Source organism: Dermacentor albipictus, unplaced genomic scaffold, assembly GCF_038994185.2.
Source record: "Dermacentor albipictus isolate Rhodes 1998 colony unplaced genomic scaffold, USDA_Dalb.pri_finalv2 scaffold_75, whole genome shotgun sequence".
Taxonomy (NCBI): Eukaryota; Metazoa; Arthropoda; class Arachnida; order Ixodida; family Ixodidae; genus Dermacentor; species Dermacentor albipictus.
The window spans coordinates 45,001-55,446 of record NW_027225629.1 but is presented as its reverse complement, the minus strand read 5'-3'; the positions used below and the strand labels follow the sequence as shown (position 1 = coordinate 55,446).

Sequence of the window (10,446 nt, the reverse complement as noted above, 5' to 3'; positions counted from 1 at the left end):
GCAGGATGATGATGACGAAAAGGTAGCAACAGGTATTCATAACATACAGGTTGGAAAGCTGAGGCACCTCTGAACCCTTGAATATATTTCGCCACACTTGGCCATACGACAAGTTTGTTTTCGAGGCGCTCGGTCCCACTGCAGCGAAAATGTTGCCGGAAATCGGGCACTCCATTTTTGTTTCATAGGGAACCTTTCTTCCACTAGGGCAGCGGATTTTCGCAGGGCGAGCTTGCTGTCGTTTACGGATCAAAGCGATAGTGAACTCCAAAATGCAGTGTTGGCTTTGAGTGGGACTTACATTGATTGCAAAACCCACGGCTAATCACCCTTCCCCCCCCCCCCCCCCCCAAGTGGCTCATTACAGCAGACAATCGTTCAGAAACACCGGCATCGTTGCGTATAGTATGGGAATGGTGCGTGTCACGTGAGTGCTCGCTTCGAGCTTGTGTTCTTCATTTTGATTGAATGAAGTCTCACCTAAGTGAGCGGGGGCCGATCCCGGAGGTAGTGCAATACCGGGCCGACCTGCGGCGGAGGTGAAGCAGGCTTCAAGCACTCCGCCAACTTCCAAAAATAGGTTTAATATCGTGGGTCCATATAGAACCCGTATCAGATATTAAGCTGATAAGAACAGATACTACACTTTGATCTTAGCCAAAAGGCCGAGAAGCGATGTCTTTCACTTCACTCCATTGTACCACTGCCTTGTGGGTGCCCTGGCGACATTGGTAACCTCAGCAACAGCGTGGGCAATCTTATAAAACCCAGCCCGTCTAGAGACTCTATGCTCTCTATCTCGCGAATCAACTCGCGACGCCTCAGTCTTTCACTGTTAACGAAACGCCGTCGCGTAGAAACGAGACCCGAGCGCAAGCTTGTTCGCAAGGCAAAACCAACGAAGGCAACCTCGTAGAAAACGGAACAGGCGAGCGGAAAACACGCGCAAGGGGAATGCTTACTTCCGTCTGAATGCGACCGCTCAAGGCGGCTTTCTTTGAGGCCTTCGTTTCAAGCCCGTGCGCAAGTGTAATACACTACGCGCATTTCCCTCATTTCCTTTTATTTACCGCAAGGCCCACTGAAAGTTTTCATACGGCACAGGCCGGGACGGATTGCAACGTGTCGATTCGACCGCTAGAATTAGGTAGCGCGCCTCATGTACGAATGAAAGAGAATGAAAAAAAAAAAATAAATAAATATAGAAAAGGCTGCGCACTCCTTCCAACCGGAAACATAGAGGGCAGGAAGATCGCCATGTGGAGCACAGGTGTTGTTAAAAAAGAAAGAAAGAAAGAAAGAAATAGCGCTACCCCATCATCTTTACCGTGTGCGTGTATACACACACACGCACACATATGCACGCGCACGCACGCGCGCGCGCGCACGCACACACACACACACACACACACACACACACACACACATACGCACACATGCTAGCATAGCTTAAGCACAGCTGGAAAGCTCAGCCTTGCGCAAGAAAAAAGGACCACGCCCTTTCGCAAGCCCCTTTGAAACTTTTAAATGAGAAACATGTGTACAGCGAGGTCGTTCGAAACTGGCGCGAAAACGCATCCGCGCCATCTGTGTGCGGAACTAGGAAAACCTACGGCCTTCGCCATACAGAAAGAAAGGTAGATGGCGCGAGCTAACGCTCCGTTGCATACTAAGAACGAGAGCTAGTGAATAATGGCAGAAACGTCTTGGGAAGAGAGAAAAAAACAACAACAACAAAAAAAAAGAAAGACACGCAAGTTGTTGGCTCGCGCAAGCATTCTATTTTACAGCGAGTAAAGAGCATAGCAACTTCTCACAAGAGCAGCAAGAAAGACAAGAAGAACGTGAGAGAGGGGGAGAAACAGGCGCGTTTCTTTGGAATGCAGAGCATGCTGCACACACTATGAAGTGCCAAAGAGACGGGGAAAGCAGATGGCGCGATTGTGTATGTCCTCAAAGCTTGAAAACAATTTCTAAACTACAAGGTGTGCCGAAGTCCGCCTACTCTCATCAGGTTGCTCCCGCCTCCAATTGCATTTAAATTAAAATTACAGTCGCCTCAGAGGCAGAGAGAGAGAGAGAGAGAGAGAAAATGTGTACACTTGCTTCGCGCAGCTGCACCCGTTCAAATTTTACAGCAACAAGAGCACTCCCGCAGGCACAAAGTCCGCTGCCGCGTCCGCCGGGGCGGAATGCACTCGCTTCCGTAAATTGTCGTGCGGCAGACTGCTGCATCGTAGCACACCTGAAACCGCGCAGACGTCAGCGATCGCCGCGAGATCGCTGCGAGCGCTAAAGTCCGAAACCACGTCCGCCGGGGCGGCGGGAGCTCGATACCCCTTCACGAAACTTCTGCGTGTACACCGCCGCACGGCCACGGCGGAGTCGCTGGCATCCTGCGCGCAGTTGCATTGCGTCGCGCCGGGAATCGTTGAAGCCCCACGCAGACGTCGGCGTCGGCCCCGACCTGGCTGCGAGCGCTCGAAGAGACCAAGTCCGAAGCCACGTGAGCCGGGGCGGTGTGAGCGCGACTAAGTCCGAGACGACGTCAGCCGGGGCGGCGTGAGCGAGACCAAGTCCGAGACTACGTCAGCCGGGGCGGCGTGAGCGAGACCAAGTCCGAGACTACGTCAGCCGGGGCGTCGACTAAGTCCGAGACGACGTCAGCCGGGGCGTCGAGCACGCCGCGGTCGCTTTTCCCACTCTTACTCGAAAAATGGCGAAGGGGCCGCGCTAGCGTGCCTTGAATCGGTGAGCGGCGGTACCGCGGCGATCGCGAGAGCTCAAATCGGCCGTGCCAAGGCCAAATATTGGCGCTCGGCTCGGCGCAGTACGCCGCCTTGTCGCACGAGTACGGCCCCGTGGAGGTCTGGTCACTTATCGCTGCTCTTATAAGGGGCCGTACCGCCCTGGCCGACGTTGTACCGTAGTGCCGTTTTCGGCTTGCGCGTGTTCGTGGTGGTGTCCGCGCACCGCTCCGCACTCGAGAATCGTGCCCACGACGACGCGAGCGCTCGGAAGAGACGCAAGTCCGAAACCACGTGAGCCGGGGCGGTGTGAGCGCGACTAAGTCCGAGACGACGTCAGCCGGGGCGGCGTGAGCGAGACTAAGTCCGAGACTACGTCAGCCGGGGCGTCGACCAAGTCCGAGACGACGTCAGCCGGGGCGTCGAGCACGCCGCGCGCGCTTTTCCCACTCTTACTCGAAAAATGGCGAAGGGGCCGCGCTAGCGTGCCTTGAATCGGTGAGCGGCGGTACCGCGGCGATCGCGAGAGCTCAAATCGGCCGTGCCAAAGCCAAATATTGGCGCTCGGCTCGGCGCAGTACGCCGCCTTGTCGCACGAGTACGGCCCCGTGGAGGTCTGGTCACTTATCGCTGCTCTTATAAGGGGCCGTACCGCCCTGGCCGACGTTGTACCGTAGTGCCGTTTTCGGCTTGCGCGTGTTCGTGGTGGTGTCCGCGCACCGCTCCGCACTCGAGAATCGTGCCCACGACGACGCGAGCGCTCGGAAGAGACGAAAGTCCGAAACCACGTGAGCCGGGGCGGTGTGAGCGCGACTAAGTCCGAGACGACGTCAGCCGGGGCGGCGTGAGCGAGACTAAGTCCGAGACTACGTCAGCCGGGGCGTCGACCAAGTCCGAGACGACGTCAGCCGGGGCGTCGAGCACGCCGCGCGCGCTTTTCCCACTCTTACTCGAAAAATGGCGAAGGGGCCGCGCTAGCGTGCCTTGAATCGGTGAGCGGCGGTACCGCGGCGATCGCGAGAGCTCAAATCGGCCGTGCCAAAGCCAAATATTGGCGCTCGGCTCGGCGCAGTACGCCGCCTTGTCGCACGAGTACGGCCCCGTGGAGGTCTGGTCACTTATCGCTGCTCTTATAAGGGGCCGTACCGCCCTGGCCGACGTTGTACCGTAGTGCCGTTTTCGGCTTGCGCGTGTTCGTGGTGGTGTCCGCGCACCGCTCCGCACTCGAGAATCGTGCCCACGACGACGCGAGCGCTCGGAAGAGACGAAAGTCCGAAACCACGTGAGCCGGGGCGGTGTGAGCGCGACTAAGTCCGAGACGACGTCAGCCGGGGCGGCGTGAGCGAGACTAAGTCCGAGACTACGTCAGCCGGGGCGACGAGCACGCCGCGCGCGCTTTTCGCACTCTTACTCGAAAAATGGCGAAGGGGCCGCGCTAGCGTGCCTTGAATCGGTGAGCGGCGGTACCGCGGCGATCGCGAGAGCTCAAATCGGCCGTGCCAAGGCCAAATATTGGCGCTCGGCTCGGCGCAGTACGCCGCCTTGTCGCACGAGTACGGCCCCGTGGAGATCTGGTCACTTATCGCTGCTCATATAAGGGGGCCGTACCGCCCTGGCCGACGTTGTACCGTAGTGCCATTTTCGGCTTGCGCGTGTTCGTGGTGGTGTCCGCGCACCGCTCCGCACTCGAGAATCGTGCCCACGACGACGCGAGCGCTCGGAAGAGACGGAAGTCCGAAACCACGTGAGCCGGGGCGGTGTGAGCGCGACTAAGTCCGAGACGACGTCAGCCGGGGCGGCGTGAGCGAGACTAAGTCCGAGACTACGTCAGCCGGGGCGACGAGCACGCCGCGCGCGCTTTTCGCACTCTTACTCGAAAAATGGCGAAGGGGCCGCGCTAGCGTGCCTTGAATCGGTGAGCGGCGGTACCGCGGCGATCGCGAGAGCTCAAATCGGCCGTGCCAAGGCCAAATATTGGCGCTCGGCTCGGCGCAGTACGCCGCCTTGTCGCACGAGTACGGCCCCGTGGAGATCTGGTCACTTATCGCTGCTCATATAAGGGGGCCGTACCGCCCTGGCCGACGTTGTACCGTAGTGCCGTTTTCGGCTTGCGCGTGTTCGTGGTGGTGTCCGCGCACCGCTCCGCACTCGAGAATCGTGCCCACGACGACGCGAGCGCTCGGAAGAGACAGAAGTCCGAAACCACCTGAGCCGGGCCGCGGCGGGAGCTCGACGCCCGTCACGCAACTTTGGCGTACAAGCCACCGCACGGCCGCGACTGAGTCGTCGCCACCGTCCGGCTGGCTGCACTATAGCACGCCGGGAACCGGGAAAGAACCGCGCAGAGGTCGTCGTTTTGCCGCGGCGTTGGCGCGAGCGCGCGAAGAGACAAAGTCCGAAACGGCGTCAGCCGGGGTGTCGAGCACGCCGCCCGCGCCGGTCGCACTCGTGCTCGGAAACGGCGAAAGGGCCGCGCTAGCGTGCGGCCCCGTAGGGGCACAGAAAGGCGATTGTTCTGGAAACCGCGCTGTCCATAGGCGAGAGATTGCCGTTCGCGCATTCGGTCGACGCGCTGCGCTTTCACGACTTCGGCATTGCGCTGCCGACGTAAGCTTTCCATCTCGCTCGCGGCGCTGCGAGGCGGCACGATTTTCGCCAAACGCTCGTCGAAAGTGGCACGAGTACGGCCCCATGGAGATTTGGGAACTTATCGCTGCTATTATATGGGGGTCCCAGAGAGCAGTCGCCCCCAAAAGCGACCTGGGTGTTTGATATGCGGCGGGCTTCGTGCCCGTCAAGCGTGTCCCCGGTATCGCTCCCGTGGATCCCACAGCTGACGTCTGCAGCCTCATCCGCTTGATGCGTTAGGGGCTGGTTGTCGGACGACGCTTTCTCCACGATATCGAGTTGTGTTCCGCATCGTCCTCGGACGAGTCAAATGCGAAAGCGCCGAAGGCGCGGGCGTGACCCGTCGCCTGGCGGCTTTGCCGTCTCGGCTACGTTGCAAGTGTCGGTCGGTCCACCTGTGCTGCGGGCTCAAGAGAAACCGCAAGCCGTGATCGAGTCGACACAACCAGTCTATCGAGAATGTTGCGTGCTTCTTGCCGCGTGGCGATACCCGGCCCTTCGGGGAGGGCGCCGTAGCGAGCTCGAACGCCGTCGTCTCGGACTGTGCAAAGTGCTACTCTTTGCAAGAACGAAGCGTGCTGGGGCGCCTGAAGGTGGCCTCGGCATCGCAAAAACGGCGTCCGGCCTGCTTGACAGGCGGGACGCGCAGTTGAACGATTACCTGGTTGATCCTGCCAGTAATCATATGCTTGTCTCAAAGATTAAGCCATGCATGTCTAAGTACATGCCGAAATAAGGCGAAACCGCGAATGGCTCATTAAATCAGTTATGGTTCCTTAGATCGTTTCTTCCTACTTGGATAACTGTGGCAATTCTAGAGCTAATACATGCAGTGAGCCTGAAGCCCTTTGGGCGACGGGTGCTTTTATTAGACCAAGATCGATCGGGTTTCGGCCCGTATTGTGTGGTGACTCTGGATAACTTTGTGCTGATCGCATGGCCACGAGCCGGCGACGTTTCTTTCAAGTGTCTGCCTTATCAACTTTCGATGGTAGGTTACTTGCTTACCATGGTTGTTACGGGTAACGGAGAATCAGGGTTCGATTCCGGAGAGGGAGCCTGAGAAACGGCTACCACATCCAAGGAAGGCAGCAGGCGCGCAAATTACCCACTCCCGGCACGGGGAGGTAGTGACGAAAAATAACAATACGGGACTCTTTTGAGGCCCCGTAATTGAAATGAGTACACTCTAAATCCTTTAACGAGGATCAATTGGAGGGCAAGTCTGGTGCCAGCAGCCGCGGTAATTCCAGCTCCAATAGCGTATACTAAAGCTGCTGCGGTTAAAAAGCTCGTAGTTGGATCTCAGTTCCAGACGAGTAGTGCATCTACCCGATGCGACGGCTCGGACTGAACATCATGCCGGTCCTTTCTTGGTGCACTTCATTGTGTGCCTCGAGAAGGCCGGTGCTTTTACTTTGAAAAAATTAGAGTGCTCAACGCAGGCGAGTCGCCTGAATAAACTTGCATGGAATAATAGAACAAGACCTCGTTTCTGTTCTGTTGGTTTTTGGAATACGAGGTAATGATTAAGAGGGACAGACGGGGGCATTCGTATTGCGGCGCTAGAGGTGAAATTCTTGGACCGTCGCAAGACGAACTACTGCGAAAGCATTTGCCAAGAATGTTTTCTTTGATCAAGAACGAAAGTCAGAGGTTCGAAGGCGATCAGATACCGCCCTAGTTCTGACCATAAACGATGCCAACCAGCGATCCGCCTGAGTTACTCAAATGACTCGGCGGGCAGCTTCCGGGAAACCAAAGTGTTTGGGTTCCGGGGGAAGTATGGTTGCAAAGCTGAAACTTAAAGGAATTGACGGAAGGGCACCACCAGGAGTGGAGCCTGCGGCTTAATTTGACTCAACACGGGAAAACTTACCCGGCCCGGACACTGGGAGGATTGACAGATTGAGAGCTCTTTCTTGATTCGGTGGATGGTGGTGCATGGCCGTTCTTAGTTGGTGGAGCGATTTGTCTGGTTAATTCCGATAACGAACGAGACTCTAGCCTATTAAATAGGTGCGGGGTTCCCAGCACCTTACAACCTTCTTAGAGGGACAAGCGGCTCCTAGCCGCACGAAACAGAGCAATAACAGGTCTGTGATGCCCTTAGATGTCCGGGGCCGCACGCGCGCTACACTGAAGGAAGCAGCGTGTCTTTATCCCTGTCTGAAAAGACTGGGTAACCCGTGGAACTTCTTTCGTGATTGGGATAGGGGCTTGCAATTGTTCCCCTTGAACGAGGAATTCCCAGTAAGCGCGAGTCATAAGCTCGCGTTGATTACGTCCCTGCCCTTTGTACACACCGCCCGTCGCTACTACCGATTGAATGATTTAGTGAGGTCTTCGGACCGATGTCCGGCGCGGCCTTTCGGTTGCGCCGGTCTGTTGGAAAGATGACCAAACTTGATCATTTAGAGGAAGTAAAAGTCGTAACAAGGTTTCCGTAGGTGAACCTGCGGAAGGATCATTACCGGATTGTTCGAGGGTGACGAGCGCCATTGTTTCTACCCCGTGTGGGTGAAGCAGCTCGCTGCGCCCGACGCTTTCCGCCGCTGGCCCCGCTTGGACGCGGGGACGGCTATACCCGAACATGCCGGGGATTGCCCGAATTTCGAAGGGCGCCCCGTGCCAAATTTGTTGCGCCCAGTGGACGCCGGCTGCAACCTTGGACGGTTGGCTTGGCCGCGCCCGCGGGTAGAAACGGCGTAACGCACACTGTTGGGTGGGCTTTCTGAAGTCCGCCTCGGCACTCTTGCGCGGAATGGGAGTAAGACGACCCGACCTGCTGCTCTTGCCCAGTACGAGGGGAACGGCGAAGCGTGCGGTCGGTCAAGGAACTGACGGTCGAGAGCTAATGCCGCTGCCGCTTAGTACACACGGAACCGTGGTGCGAGCGCTCTCCCGTCCTCCGCGGCAAACGCTGCCGAGTCTGAAAAGGCTGGCGGCTGCCGGTCGCTTCCTGCGGCGAGTGTGGAGTAACGACCCGACTTTGTTGCTGCCCAAGTACTAAAGGAACGGTGCGGCGCTCGGTCGGTCATGGAACCGGCGGTATTGAGGGTGCGGCTGCCAAGTACGGAAGGAACCGTGGCCTAAAGCACTCTCCCGTCCTCCGCGGCAAATTCCACCGCGCCCGAAAGGGCCGGAGGCTGCCGGTCGGCTCCCGCTCGTGACGCGCGAGGTGTCGAGTTCGCGGTTCAATGCGACGACGTCTGCAGGCTATTTGCCCGCCGCCGAGGGAAAGGCGGCGTTGCTGCGAAGTACCGAAGGAAACGCGGCTTTGCTACGTCGGAAGCGTTCTGCGGTTTGCGGACTTGTGCGCTTTGGGAAGGCGCCGCACGTCGAAAGAGGAAGTACGGACAGACGAGGGACTGTAATCCCGTATTCGAACGCACTTGCGGCCAGGCCCTTGCTGGCTTCGTCTTCCGCCTCAAGTAGACTTGTTGTGGCTCCGGCGCAGAGAGCCGTCCCTGGCACTGGCCGAGTGGCTTTGGAGAGCTGCGCGAGTACGCGCGCGCCAAGCTCTTGTCTTTCGTCTCGAGTAGGCTGTTGGATCAGCAGCGGTCATGCGGAAACGCGTGACCGCCGAACGAAAGAGCGAAACAGGAGTAGCGCACGCCGAAAGGCGCTCTTCGAAACCACACACAGGGAGACGCCACGTGCCTGAAACACTGGTTGTACTGTACTGAATTGAACAAACTATTTTTCACGACTCTAAGCGGTGGATCACTCGGTTCTCGGGTCGATGAAGAACGCAGCCAGCTGCGAGACTTGGTGTGAATTGCAGGACACACTGAGCACTGATTCTTTGAACGCACATTGCGGCCTTGGGTCTTCCCTTGGCTTCGTCTGTCTGAGGGTCGGATCACATATCAAGAGAGCCTTCGGCGCACAGGGAACGTGCGTCCGTCGACTCGTTTTGACCGCGTCGGCATCATGGACAGTACGTTGAGCGCTGAAGCCACGCGCCAGCAACCTCACGAGAAGGAGACGGTGGCGAGCCGTCGTGCCAAATCTTCGAAGAGACGGAAACGAGGCATTACTACTGCAGCGTGACGAGTGCGCGCCTCTGGCAAGACCGCCGCAGGATGGAGTCGGATACCTGCAGGGAAAGAGCGGTCCAAGCTCGAGGCGCGAACGTCTGTTGCCTTGTAGCGCGCACCTTTGCGAGAGAGTCGGAAGCGATCGCAATTTGCGTTGTTTGCCTTCGGAGTACGTCGAGCTCCAGAGCTGGTCGCTCGCTCACGTCACCGCAGCTGTGTGGGCGCCCTTCCGGGCTTCGTCGCACGAATGGGAATCGGCAGATTCGTGCGAGGAGCGGGGAGGAGAAGGGTGGCCCCCGAAAGCGGTTCGACGCGAGAGCGCCGTCTGCGAGCGAGAAGAGCACGGCACGGCGGAGAATTGCCGCGAGACGGAAAATGTCTCCCTCGAGAGCGTTGGCCGAGCTGAAGCGTTCCGTCGTAGTCCGCCGTCGGTCCAAGTGCTTCGCAGTCTCTGTCCCCTTAAGACTGGGCCACTCCAGTTGGGGCAGGGGCGACGCTACACGAGACGATGCCTCCCGCCAGGTTTTAGTCGCCCCTGCGGTGCCCGCTGAAGCGGCGCGCTGCTAAGGCGATCTTTGCCTCGGTGGTGTTTTGGGCTTCAGACACGGTCGCTTACCACGCAACTGCTCGTGCGCCGCACGCGTGCAGGCGGTTCACCGCCTGCCAGCCTCGTCTATAAGTAGCTCCGTGTTGGGCGAAGGACGTGGTAGGGCGTCGCACTCGGTTGGCGCTGGGTTTTCGAACGTGTCGAGTCCGTTTCGGCATGTACCGCTCGTATGACGCACGCGCGCAGGCGTTGTGCCGCCTGCCAGCCTCGTCCGTAAGGACGTGGCAGGGCGTCGTACTCGGTCGTGCTGGAATGGGCGAAAGCGATGTATCCGTTGTCGACCTCAGATCAGGCGAGACAACCCGCTGAATTTAAGCATATCACTAAGCGGAGGAAAAGAAACCAACAGGGATTCCCTGAGTAGCTGCGAGCGAAACGGGACCGAGCCCAGCACCGAATCCCCCGTCCTTGCAGGCGGTCG

General features: G+C 58.2%; 4 non-coding genes across 4 annotated transcripts in view; 3 read left to right on the top strand and 1 right to left on the bottom strand.

The window, feature by feature from the left end:
- Positions 1-485: 485 nt before the first annotated feature.
- LOC139053168 (U2 spliceosomal RNA) lies at positions 486-677 on the bottom strand. Its single transcript, XR_011510265.1, has one exon. It is a non-coding gene; the product is annotated as a U2 spliceosomal RNA (small nuclear RNA).
- A 5,356-nt stretch (positions 678-6,033) lies between these two features.
- Positions 6,034-7,848, top strand: LOC139053188 (small subunit ribosomal RNA). Its single transcript, XR_011510285.1, has one exon. It is a non-coding gene; the product is annotated as a small subunit ribosomal RNA (ribosomal RNA).
- A 1,237-nt stretch (positions 7,849-9,085) lies between these two features.
- On the top strand, positions 9,086-9,238 carry LOC139053172 (5.8S ribosomal RNA). Its single transcript, XR_011510269.1, has one exon. It is a non-coding gene; the product is annotated as a 5.8S ribosomal RNA (ribosomal RNA).
- A 1,065-nt stretch (positions 9,239-10,303) lies between these two features.
- The window catches only part of LOC139053135 (large subunit ribosomal RNA), a 3,959-nt gene continuing 3,816 nt past the window's right edge, over positions 10,304-10,446 (top strand). Inside the window, exon 1 of the ribosomal RNA XR_011510237.1 lies at positions 10,304-10,446. This exon is cut by the window's right edge and continues 3,816 nt beyond it. This is a non-coding gene — a ribosomal RNA (large subunit ribosomal RNA).